Source organism: Macaca nemestrina, chromosome 2 (assembly GCF_043159975.1).
Source record: "Macaca nemestrina isolate mMacNem1 chromosome 2, mMacNem.hap1, whole genome shotgun sequence".
In the NCBI taxonomy this organism is placed as follows: domain Eukaryota; kingdom Metazoa; phylum Chordata; class Mammalia; order Primates; family Cercopithecidae; genus Macaca; species Macaca nemestrina.
The window spans coordinates 32894285-32907063 of NC_092126.1; the positions used below are offsets into that span (position 1 = coordinate 32894285).

Here is a 12779-nt window from a genome sequence, read left to right on the forward strand (position 1 = left end):
TTTTCATTCAAAACTAAGTTCTATGCTTAATTGCTATTTCTTTCCTTAGCCAACAGTTTTTTATTTTTTCCTCCTTTCTTGTTGCTTGGTCTCTCTTTTTGTTTTGGGTTTATTATTTGGGCTATTATTGTGCTGTCTTATTATAAGCTGTTTAAATTCCTGCTATAACAGGATTTTATAAGCAGGGAGAAACACTCAATAAAATAAAGATACATAATTCAGTATTGCAGCTTGACTTAAATTGATGTGGTTGTTCACAATTATTAGGCTCTTTATTTTTATTTTATTTTAGTTTTTGGTTAGTATCTGTAGTGTCCAATAGTTAGAAGAGGGAGCTACAGGTCTGTTAGCTCACAATTTTGCTATTGTGTTACAATAAAGCAAGTCTCAGACTGAATTTAACCAGATACTTACATTTAAGCAGTCACAAACAGGCAGAGTAGGATTAGAATTAGAGTTGGTTTATAGATCACCTGTTCAGCAAGATCAAGAAAGTGTTAGTTCTTTGTCTTATAGGAGATCCGATAGTTCCCTGCCTGCATGAAATAAAGACTTGATAGAAGGCAATGAGACAATGTTCTAGGGATAAGATTTGGATCACCATCTGGGTAGAGCGAAGGGACCAAGAATCCTTCCAAATCAGGGCATGGACACAGAACCTTGGAGAATCAAGTCTTAGGCAATATTTCTAAAGTACACTGGGCTGGCCAAGTACTTATATCCTGTTTGTGCAATAATAGAGAGTTTCTCTAATATATCTAGCAAATCCACATATCTAGAACGTCATAGATTTCACTAAAGAAAATCAATTTCCAATGGCCATTAGGCTAATTAAAAAAATGTTGGAGATAAAGATAGCTGTAGCACTGGTTGTAGCCATATCTACTGTGTGGCCTTTTGATTAAATGCTGCTTGACTTTTCAGATTAAGGCAATCCACTTCTCCTAGGACACAGATGAAAGCTAAAGCCCACATACCATATTGTTTCTGGAGAAGTGTTTTAAAGAATTTACCCACCACATCGTATCCATGAAATGGGAAAATTTCACTGATGCTCTGTTCCTCTTGTGTAGGAATTAAATAATGAGTCATAAATTCTTTGAATTAACCTTGATTAAAATGAAAGTTGATTCCCATAGCAGTAAATTTGAAAAGGTGGCACTTTGTCAATGCCAGTGCTTTTGAGAAGGCAATACACTGCTTTACATAGATTAGGAAGATTGGAAAGTATTTACACACTAGTGGGAAAAAAATGGGTTAAAATTATTTTTAACCTGGATCTTGTCTAATAAAGTTGATTTTTGGGTTAAGTCAGTTTTATTAAAAGGCAACTTCTTGTGGTAGTCAAAAGTTTACTTAATATAAACCTCTGAAAGATCATTGACTAATAACCTTGAGATAGTTTGTTATAAGGAATTACATTGTTAGAATATTTATTATAGAGAGAAGCATTTATTATTTTAAGTTGTAAACTATGTTTGTCATTGGAGGTTGACTTTATGGCTGACCTTGAGATCATTAATCTCCTGACAACGACCTCTTGATTTTGTTGTAATTAACTAATCATTGTATAAAAATTGAGGATTTTTTGGAGAGAGGAGTATTCATCCTTGCACAAGTTCTATCTAAGTAAACATTAACTACTAAATTTAGCAGATAATGACATACAGCAAATTATCTTTTTCCCACAATGGGTTTGAAGACACACAGGAAATTATCTTTTCCCACACTGGGTTTGGACCTGTTTTCTGATGAAGTTGTGTAACAGAATTACTGAACGTTCTGGGTATGGTTTTGAAAATAATGATATCATATGAATGACCATTTAAAAGCCCAGGCTTTGACTGTATAAAGTTAGCTATCTTTTATTATTGTCATTTATGTTTTGTTTCTCAATCCTTTCTTGTTCTGCTCTTTGTCATGGGTGTGGAAACCTTGTCTTTCCAGTGAACATAGCTTTTGGATCTTGAATTCCCAGAGGCCAGTGAAGTGCCTCTTATACTGCGAATACTTAGCTAGTATTTGTTGGTGATAACTGGGGCTCTTCATTTTTCCAGGGATCCAGTTTTGGGGTGCAGGGATGCAGAAGAATGGTTTCAACGTCCTTGATGCCTTCCCCTCTGATCTAAAATGAGGAAGGACTTTATGTCTCTGTGATTTCAGGGGGTGAGGTTGGGGAATAAGACTGTATGGTCCTATGTATCTCTTTCAGCTTCCGGATCAAGAGGAATTTGAGAGAGAGACCAGGCTGATATTACCAACAGAATTTTATTCACTAATAAGCATGTCCTGGGTGGGGTCTCATATTGGCTCATGGAGTTGACAATTATCCTTCTTCTTTATGGCTGCTAGTATCTTATCTCTCAAAGAGGTGCTCTGAATCACAGACTACGTTTATTGCATCATTTCTCCTTTTGCCATTTTTCACCCATGGAGTATTTGTGAGAGGTGGTTTACATCTTAAATTCTGCCACAGCCCGGTTTTTACACAGTTCTTATTGAATACATGATGTTACAAATTTGTGATTAGCATTGCTGGATTCATTCTATTAGGCACAAATGAAACACAGAACTTTGTTTTAGATCACTAGAACAGTAACCAAGTCTTAGGAATTCTTGAGTTTAGCACCAAGTCTTCTCTTTCCAGCCTTAAAACTCCCTGGGTCCTCAATAATCTCTTCCCTTTTGGAAGTCACTGTGAACTTTATTTCTTGTATAAACTTCCAGGCTTTGGTAGGGTCTGGATAGTGTTAGTTCCTTGGTTAAATCTCATTATCTCTGCCCCTCTTTCCTGAGGTCAGTCCTTCATTTTCTACCCTCTGCCCTCCCATCATTGAAGATGAAAATGGAAACCCTTTTATTTGAGGCAGTTTTCAGATAAAAGAGCTGAGAGAATATAAAAAGAGCAAAGTGAGTAGTGATTTTCTTGGTCAGTTACCCAAGAAAATGACTGTTAATTGCTTATGTTTCCCTTGGGCAAATCATGTCACCATTTTGGACATCAGTTTTCCCTTAAAAATAAGGGGTTTGACTAGATAATTTATAAGATCACTCCCAGGAATAAGTTCTGTGAATATACAGACATTTGAAGCAACTGGGTGTTGTAGTTGGCTCTAGGATTCCTGGTAGCAAAAGAAAATAGAAAATGCGGCTGAATTATATGGTGCTCATTGTCTGACAAAAAGAAGTGTAGGTTTGCATCTGCAGAGATGGAATAAAACTCAAGTAAGAGTTCCATTCAATATGGAACCCTGTAGAAAGTTTTAAATTGTGTCTATGCATAGTGATGATCCTGGATTACAAGTGACCAAAATTCAAATTGAGCTAGTTTAAGCAAATAAGGTAACGTATTGATTCTCATAAACAACAATGACAACACTCCAACAAAACCAAAAACAAAACAACACAAAACAAAATTTAAAAATCTACCAACATGTGGAAAGGGCAGGATACAGTTACTTGAATGGTCTCAGGATTTCATCTCTGCCTTCCTCAGTGTTTTGGGGTCAGGCTGGCTGCCCCACGAAGCTGAACAGGAAACTTCTGCACACATCTGTAAAGCTTCATAACTAGAGATGTTAGGAAAAAAACCTAAGGAAGAACTCTGATTGGCCAGTATTGGGTCAACTGTGATTCTTGATTCCTGGGTCAACTGTGGTATGTGAACTGATATCTGAGGTTGGCAACTCCCACTGGAACTGAGGATGGAATTTTCCCATAAGCTGAGTAGTTACCATTTAAAGCATACAAAGAATAAATGACTGTTTCACTGTTGCTGTCTTTCCTATACTCTAGGTTCAGGTCCACCACATACATTTGCTCTTTTCAAAAGTCTACCATACTCTTAAAGCCTCTCGGTCTTAAAAAATTCTGGCTTAGCTCCTGCTTGAAGTTTACCTGCCCAGCTTTCTCAGGGTCTATCTCTAAGTGCTTTTCATGGCAATGACTAGCAACTTCAATAGATTTATCTGTGTTATGAACAAATTGACTAGATGTGACAAAGTCCATCTGACGAAGACTACCAAGGGCATATCTGCCATTCAACAATGTTAGGTTAACTTGCGATCAAGGGAGACCACATGTCAGAGAAACCAGCAGGCATCTCACTTGACAAAGGAAGACACAGGCTTGTTATTGTATTTGTGGGAGGGGTGGGGTTTAGGTAAATTTAAGCAAAGCAGTGTGTGCCAGCTCCAAGCAAAGCAGAGCAGCGTATAAAAGGCTTGACATCTAGCCTGGGCTGAGATGAAACTGTCCTGTTTCATCAGAAACTACAAAGTTAAGACAAATGTGGAGTGTTGTGTGCAAAACCTCTATCTGTAGCTCTGCATCTGGAAATTCAGGCTGTTTTTCTGTGTTAAAATGATTTAGCTCCTCCAGGCAAGAGTGAGGTGTTTCATTCTCATTAAATGTGATTTCAAACAGTAAAGTTTCTGACGGTCTATGATTTTAGAAAACAAGTTTTCTCATGTCTTTTTGTTAATTAACAAAAGCAGTTTTTTTTTTTCACAGCTTCACAAAGGAAATTCTTTTCCCTCTACAACTGTCAGATATGCTCTTGATCAGGGTCTCTCTTGAAATAACAGTGAGCTTTTGTAGTCTAACATCAAGAAGTAATTTAAGGTGGAAATGTGATGTCAATGTCAGTTACAAGGGAAAGCTGGAGAAGGTTTTTTTTTTTTTTTTTTTTGAGATAGAGTCCTGCTCTGTAGCCCAGGCTGGAGTGCAGTGGTAAAATCATGGCTCACTGCAACCTCCACCTGCCGGGTTCAAGTGATTCTCCTTTCTCAGCCTCCCGAGAAGCTGGATTACAGATGCGTGCCACCACACCCAGCTAATTTTTGTATTTTTAGTAGAGACGGGGATTCACCATGTTGGCCAAGCTGGCCTTGAACTCCTGACCTCAATTAATCCACCCGCCTCGGCCTCCCAAAGTGCTGCGATTACAGGCATGAGCCACCATGCCCGGGCAAGAAGGTCATTTTTGAGTTTAAACATATGATTGAAGTTATTTGCTCACGGATTCACCCTGCGAATACTTGTTGAGATCCTACTATGTGCCCATGATTATAAAGAAGATATCTTTTCTACCTTTGAGCAGCTCATAATCTAGTAAGGGAAACCTCAAAGAGGGAAACAAACCCAGTAAACCCTGATGAGGGCAGTAGTGGGTTTTGATTTAAATGTTTGCGAGAACAAAGAGGATGGAATTGTGGACTCCAATCTGAGGAATTTGGTCCCACTCCTGGTGAAAATAGTCAGGGGCTGAGTGAGGTCTTGGGGTGTGGAGACATCGTTTTGAGGAAGTTGGCAAGTGCGGCGGGTTCTGTTGGTCCAGGTCCCTACAGTGTGTCTCTGAGCTCACCTCCTGAGGGCAGCTCCTGAGCATGCGCTCTGCCTCCCACGGCGAGTGTCCAGGCTTCAGCCTCTCAGCCTGAGGGGTTTTCCCATGGAGAAGGGAGCCTGCTTAGCCTCCTTCCTGGGCGGCTGGAATGTGCTGGGGTTTACCCCCTTCCTCGGCCCCAAAGGCAACCCTCAACCACTGAGGGATGTCAACTGTCTCTCATGGGGACGGTTCTGAGGGTCCTTCTACAGAGTTTCTCCGAAGTTCCCAATGGTATTGAATCCCAGTTGTTTACAGAGGTAATACACTCATGAAAGCACACTTTTTTGGCTTTTCTTTCTTCAGGTCTTACTTTACCTATTCCTCTTTTGCTTCCTTGGATCACTTTCCAAATAAATCACCTACACGCAAGTTCTTGTCTCAGGATCGGCTTTGGGGGATACCTAAACTGGACCAGCTAGCTTCTCCCCTGTGAGAGAACAGTACACCAGGAAGAGTAGAAAGATGTCTTGAGGGACAAAGAGAGGAGACACAGTAGACAAAAGTGGTGAAAGTCCCGACGTAATAGAAGAAATAAGGACCTTACCAATTAACCAGGATCAGTCTTAGAGTTCAGGACCTTGAACCCAAGGTCATCTTGGTATCCAAGATACTCCAGATGGCCCTGGAAGAATAAAAGGGAGACTTGAGGAAGGGAATGTTATTGGGTGAAAGAGTCAGAGAAGAGAAGAAAGGGGCAGAAGAATGAGTGCATGGCATTAAATATCTGAGCTTAACTGTTTTTGCTGAATAATTTTATGTATGATAACATTTCTTTGAGGAAATCAGAACATTTGGAGAACACACTGCTTCTTGGCTATATGCTAAGCAACCCTATTTCCAAGCAGAACAAAATTTTGCCCCTGTTATCTTTACATTATAGGTAAATTAAGGGTACATTGATGAAGAATGAACTAGTCTATCATTTGGAAAGTTATTCTCTGAGTAGAAGACTCTCTAGGTTTTCTGTATAAATTTAACAATCCTGGAAATACCCAGAGAAGCATAAATTTAAACTCTGTTCATGACAGACTATCTTTCAGCGACAGTTTATTTCAGGAAACTTCATTTGACCCCATTTCCTCGAATGCTTATACCAGAAACTAAACACCACTGCATTCCAAGTATCCGTCCTTAGATTTTGAGATAGTGGTGATAAACATGTATACAAAATGTGATGGTGATGGTAGCTGACCCCCTCACTCCTAATCCATCCTCTCTCCCCTTCTTCTGTGGTAATAGAGTTGAACTGAACATAGGCTGCCCAGCTGGAAACCATATCACAAGCCCTCCTTGCAGCTGGGCATGGTTAGGTGACCAAGCTCTGACTAATGGAATGGTAGTGGGAGTGATGTGAGCCACTTCTGCCTTCCTTGTTTAGGAGGAAGTCTCTGGGTTTAGCTGTTTCACCGTTCCCACTGGCTACTCTGGTGAGACTTGAGGAACCTCAGATGCCATGTGTTGAATATGGCATGTCTGCATTACCCTGGGTCTCTGAATGAATATGGAGAGAAAGCCTTCTGCTGACCTGGAATACCCACTTTTGACTAAATCATGTGAGAAAGAAACAGTCTTCTTTGTCCTTTAAGCCATATTATTGTTAGGTTTCTTGTTATAGCAGCTTAACTCTTACCCTAACTCATGCATATAAATATATACTCTCAACTCTAATCTGATTGACTTGAGCTAGGTTAGAGTACCCAATATTTATGCAGACATTTGAGGTTCTCTGCCTAGGTAAAGCTTATCAAGGCAGGGAACGTTTGTCATTGTTTAATTCATTAAGTTATTTCTTCATTCGTTCTTCCATCCATCAATGCATTCATCCATCAATCCATTCATCCATTATATATGGTGTGTTGAGACTCAATATGTGCAAGACTGTTTACTATGGGATACCTAGGGAATATGAATGACACAAAGATGAATGACACCCAGTTCCTGCTTTCAGGGAACTTATAGTCTAGAGACTTTAGATGAAAACTAAAACATTGAAATAGGAATAAGTATGATGAATTATTGGGAATTTTAATTAAAATAGAATAAAGGTAATTTCATTTATATTACTTTATTATTACTCTTTTGGGCAATGTTGTCTCTTATGTTTTTGCATTCATTTTCAAGACCAGTGTTTACAGAGTGAATGACCATTTTTTTTTAATGGCAATAAAGCATGTATGAGTGCGAGCAATGTGTCAGTTGCCATAAACACAGCCCTTACTCCTCCCCTTGCTCTCCTTCCATGGTCCCGGGAGAGTATTAAACACTGGAAAAGCTGAAGTGTCATTGTGCCCTTCAGCCTTCCTGTGCTCTAGGGAAAATAGCTTCTTAAGGAATGAAGACAAGAAAGAGAAATTGAAAGGACCAGCCTGAAAGATTTTGACAGGTAAGAGGAATTTCCTTTTCCCAGGAATAGTTTTATGGGTGGGTGTAAGGAATGAAGACAAGAAAGAGAACTTGAAAGGACCAGCCTGAAAGATTTTGACAGGTAAGAGGAATTTCCTTTTCCCAGAAATAGTTTTATGGGTGGGTGTTTTTTAGTTTATTTCTATTTATTTTTGCAAATGCATTTATTATCTTTCATTCATATGCTGAAAGAGACAAAGCCATACAGAAGTATAAACAGACAGATGAGAAAGAGAGTCTGAGAGAGACATCATTAATAGCAAAGAGATAGAGAGAAATTGAGTTAAGGATAAAGATACAGAGAAACCACACCTCCCCCAACAAGAAAGAATATATGTTAGATAGAAGAGAAAGAGTAATACCTAAAATGAAAACTATGATAAAGGGGGTTTGCAACTCTTTGAACACTTATTGATCAGGAAGACATGAAATACTTGGAAATGCATCCAGCGTTTACCATCTGTATGGAAAGGGGAACTCGACTTACGTTATGGGGACTCATGCATGTTTTGAGTTATTTCACTGATACAAAACCTTGGGAGACTTTAAAATTGGAGATTAGTTTACAACGGTAAGGCCAAAGGAAGAAGAAAACATTAAAGATTTAATGACTAAACAGGCATAGTAGAGATATAAAACTCAGATAAAAAATGACTCTCCTTCTCAGAGTAGTCACAGAGGCTATGGGGGCAATTCTAAGTTAAAAGTGGATTTCCTCTGTTTAGTTTACCAAGATTCATATAATTTGACTACCATTCTGTTTACATTTGATTGTCAAATATCCTTTTCTCTTCTTTCTTTTCCTCCTTCCTTCCTTCCTTCCTTCCTTCCCTTCTCTCTCTCTCTCTCTCTCTCTCTTTCTTTTTCTCTCCCTTCCTCTTCCCTTCCCTCTCTGTCATCCAGGCTGGAGTGCAGTGGCATGATCATGGCTAATTGCAGCCTCGACTTCTGGACTCAATCAGTTCTCCCACCTTTGCCTCCTGAGAAGCTGGGACAACAGGCACACACTACCACACCAGGCTATTTTTTATTTATTATTATTATTTTTTGTAGAGACAGAGTCTTATTTTGCCCAGGCTGGTTTCCAGTTCCTGGGCTCAGGCACTCCTCCTGCCTTGGTCTCCCAAAGTGCTAGGATTAATAGTCATGAGCCACCATGCCTGGTCTAAAGAATGGTTTTCGAAATATGGTTCCTCAGACCAGCTCAGCAGGCAGATTCTAAGGGTTGACACTACACTCACTAAATCAGAAACTCTGGAGGTAGGGTCCTACAAATTGGGTTTTAACAGCTCCTCTGGGTTACTCTGATGCAATACTGAAGTTTAAGAGTCACTGGCATAGGATGTTAGAGATGGAATCTTCATATTTTATAGTTGAGCATTCCACAGAGGAAGAACAAAAACCTTGAAGGAGACTGATATATAAAGCATTGCTAATTTAATTAAATGAAGTTAAGAAGGTTTATTTGTGAAGACTGAGGAATTCTGCTCAGGTCCCCTCTTCTGTCCCATCTTTTAAGTTCAGTCATTTCAGAAAACCAAAGATCTCCATGAGACTTATCAAGCCTTAAGAGCTTGGACAGCGTAGGTCATGAGCTCTAATGAAGGCCTAACCACATCCCCAGCACTCCTAAACCTGAGCTCCTGAATCTGTGGGCGGGCTGTATTTGGAGTGTCTAGTACCTCTCCAGTGTCCTTGCATGTACCTACTGTTCTTCTTCCTGGAACTCCCTTTCTTCACATTCTCACTTGCAAATTTCTACTCATCCTTCAAGTCTTCACTCTGGCATCATCTGCTCTGTAAACTCTTCACCCAGGTGAACACAGGTGCTCACCCACCATATTCCTCAGCACTTTGTATAGCTTTCTATATTATTTGCTTATCCCACAATATTGCAATTTATCCATCTCTCTTTCCACTAGTTCTCTGAGGAAAATAATGGTTTCTTTTAGTCTGTTGTTTCTAGTGCCTGAAGTTTTGTCTGGCAAACAATAAACATTCAGTAAAAAGTTGCAAATGTATTGCAATGCTTTATTCCTCTCTCTATGAATCATTATAATTTTGCTGAGCATTTGAGAGTAAGTTGCTGATAGTATGGCCCTTTGCTCCACAACGCATCACTGTGTATTTTTAAATAAGAAGGACATTCTCTTACATGACTACAACACGGTAATCAAATTTATTAAATTTAACATTGATACAGTATATATATGTATTTTTTTGAGATAGGGCCTCACTCTGTTGCTCAGGCTGGAGTGCAGTGGTGCGACTACTGCAACCTCAGCCTCCTGGGCTCAAGCTGTTCTCTCACCTCATGCCTGGGACTACAGGCATGCACCATCATACCCAGCTAATATTTTTTGGTTTTTTTTGTAGAAACTGGGTTTCACCATGACCTTGATACAATATTATTATATAATATTCTGCCTATATTAACATTTTGTCTACTGTCTCATTCAATGGCCTTTATAGCATTTTTCCCCCAAATCAGGATTATGAATTGCCTTTATATGTCATGTCTCTTTGGACTCCTATAATCTGAATCAATTCCTTTGCTTTGTCTTTCATGACATTAATATTTTTGAGATGCACAGGCTGGTTTTTTTTTAGACTGTCTTCAAGTTTTGGTTTATGTGATTGTTTTCTCATTATCAGATTTAGGTCATGGATTTTAAGGAGAAATACTATATAAGTGGTGTTAAGTTTTCTCATGCATAACATCAGGAGGTAGATGATGTTGGTTTATCCTGTTATTATTGATGTAATTGATCACTTGGTTAAGTCATGTCCATCAGGTTTCTCCATTGTAATGGTACTTTTTGCCCTTTGTAATTTCTAGGTAGTTTTTCAGAAGATACTTTGAAAATATATTCATATTCTGTTATGTAATAAACTTTTACCCAATGGTTTTAGCAATCTCTGATGATTCTTCCTGAGTCAATTGTTACTATGGCAGTTGTGAAGTAATTTTTAAACTGAATAAATGAACCTTAAAAAATAGACTGTTTTAGTTAACTACTTGAGCAATATATTTTTGAGAGAAATCCTTTCTATTGCAAAACTATTAAAGTTATTTCCAGAAAGAATCAGTATTCTATGCTATCCCTATCTAATTCAATTTAATTTAATGACTTTATTTCTTGCCTCCATAAGGAGTCCCATGTGTTCAAATGCAAAATCTCTTCCGCAGCTTAAGATATAAACATCTTAATGAAATAGTACATATCATGTAGATATTAAATCCTTAATACATAGACACTTAACTCTTCATTGATATAACACAGACATGCACAGCTGTAAAATGTTTACAACTATTTATAAATGTTTATCATTTTGAGTTTCCCACTAGTTTCATAAACAGCTCTAGAGCTTTATTTGCAATTAGCTAAAAATACTTATCTTTTATGACTAATTGCATGAATAGTAATAATTGGGACATAATGGAAAATGAAAATGTAGACATAATACCTATATTTAGGTTTTATATAATAAAACCTTTACTTAAAGGTTTTATTTTTCCAGTAACTTTATTAATCCAAGTGTTTCAAAATTGGAAGTGTAATATTTTGTTGCAATGATGATGATGATCATGACGATGATCCATTAATTTATTTTGGATCATTTTTCACACCTTCAGACTCTCAAGCTCTTTACCCTCATACAGTTCTTAATTCTCTAGGGCAATCTATTCTTTAAGATTTCATGCATTTTTTTTTCTTTTTACCCTTGGGTAAAAGTTTATTGAAGGATCGGATATCTAAAGTCTTAAAGTATCTTTCCTTTAATTACTTATACACCTCCGGGAGGAGGCACTAGTGGGAGGTTATGTAGAAACTGAGGAACAGAGAAATCTAATTATAGCACATCTATTTTCTGGAAAAACACTGGACCAATTCCCAGGGACATGTTTGTAATATAGTGCTCAGTATAGTAGTTGACTCAAATCAGTGCTAAGCCCTCTAGATTCATCACATAAAACCTGAAAGGAGAAACAGCGTGCTCAGGTCTGCAGAGAAAATAGCGAAGCCCAAACCAGAATCAAGGCCTGTGGTCTTCCTTTAAAGTCAAGACTTCTCCCAGTATTTTCTCTTAGTGTAAATAATAAAGTGAATAAAATAAATGTGGTTATCTCAGATTTTTGAATCCCTCTTAAGGAGTAAGTTGAGCATGAACAGTAGTGATGTGTTTTTAGGGAGTTGGGGTGGTTGCGCTTAACACTTTCTGGAAAGAGAAACGCAGCTTTTGGGTGTCTGCTATTCCTGGGTGTTGTGATGATCACTGCCAAACAATGTTCTATTTAAAGAACCCAAGACTAGGAAGTGATTTAGACATGCTAGAGATTCTTGCTTAAACTCTTTGGTTTGTTTAAGAATGTGCCTTAACTATTCACAATAGCAAAGACATGGAGGAATTCTTTTGAACTTTTATAAAATATTGGGGCTCCAAGAAGGTTTACTTTATTTAACAAACACCTAAAGAGTGCTTTCTGTGTGTCAGGAATGGGTAAAGTGTTTTACAATAATGAACTCAATCCTGATAACACTATAAGGTAGGTGCTATTATTGCCCCTATTTTACCAATGGGGAAACCAAGGCACAGAAAAGTGAAGCAATTTGGCTGAGATCCACTATTAAGTAATGGATCAAAGAGTCAAACACAGGCAGTCTATCTCCAAGAGTCCTTGCTTTTTAACCACATACATTCTGCAGAAGACAGCTGTGAGGTTGGCTGACCAAGATTATAAAGATGAGGTATTTCCTGTTCCACTTGGAACCTCTCATTCAATGGAATTATTATGTTCTTATTTTCAAACAGATGGACTTTCTTAGAGTAAAAAAAGTAGAAATGGAATTGAGAATAGACAATTTCCATGGACCCCTTTGGAAATGGATTTAAGCTTTGGGGAGGGAGGTCTGATGTTCTGCTTTTTTTTTTTTTTTTTTTTTTTTTTTTTTTTTTGAGAATGTATGAGTTATTTTCAGACCAGGCT

The 12779-nt window shown here is 38.2% G+C and overlaps 1 protein-coding gene across 2 annotated transcripts in view; it reads left to right on the forward strand.

Annotated features, from left to right (window-relative positions):
* Nucleotides 1-7797: 7797 nt before the first annotated feature.
* Nucleotides 7798-12779, forward strand: part of LOC105490397 (collagen alpha-4(VI) chain-like) — a 105743-nt gene continuing 100761 nt past the window's right edge. Inside the window, exon 1 of one of the 2 annotated variants that reach the window (XM_071090893.1) lies at nucleotides 7798-7871. The gene's annotated coding sequence lies outside the window, so the exon portion shown is untranslated. The remainder of the gene's footprint in view (nucleotides 7872-12779) is intronic. The other variant, XM_011755950.2, reaches the window with a different exon arrangement.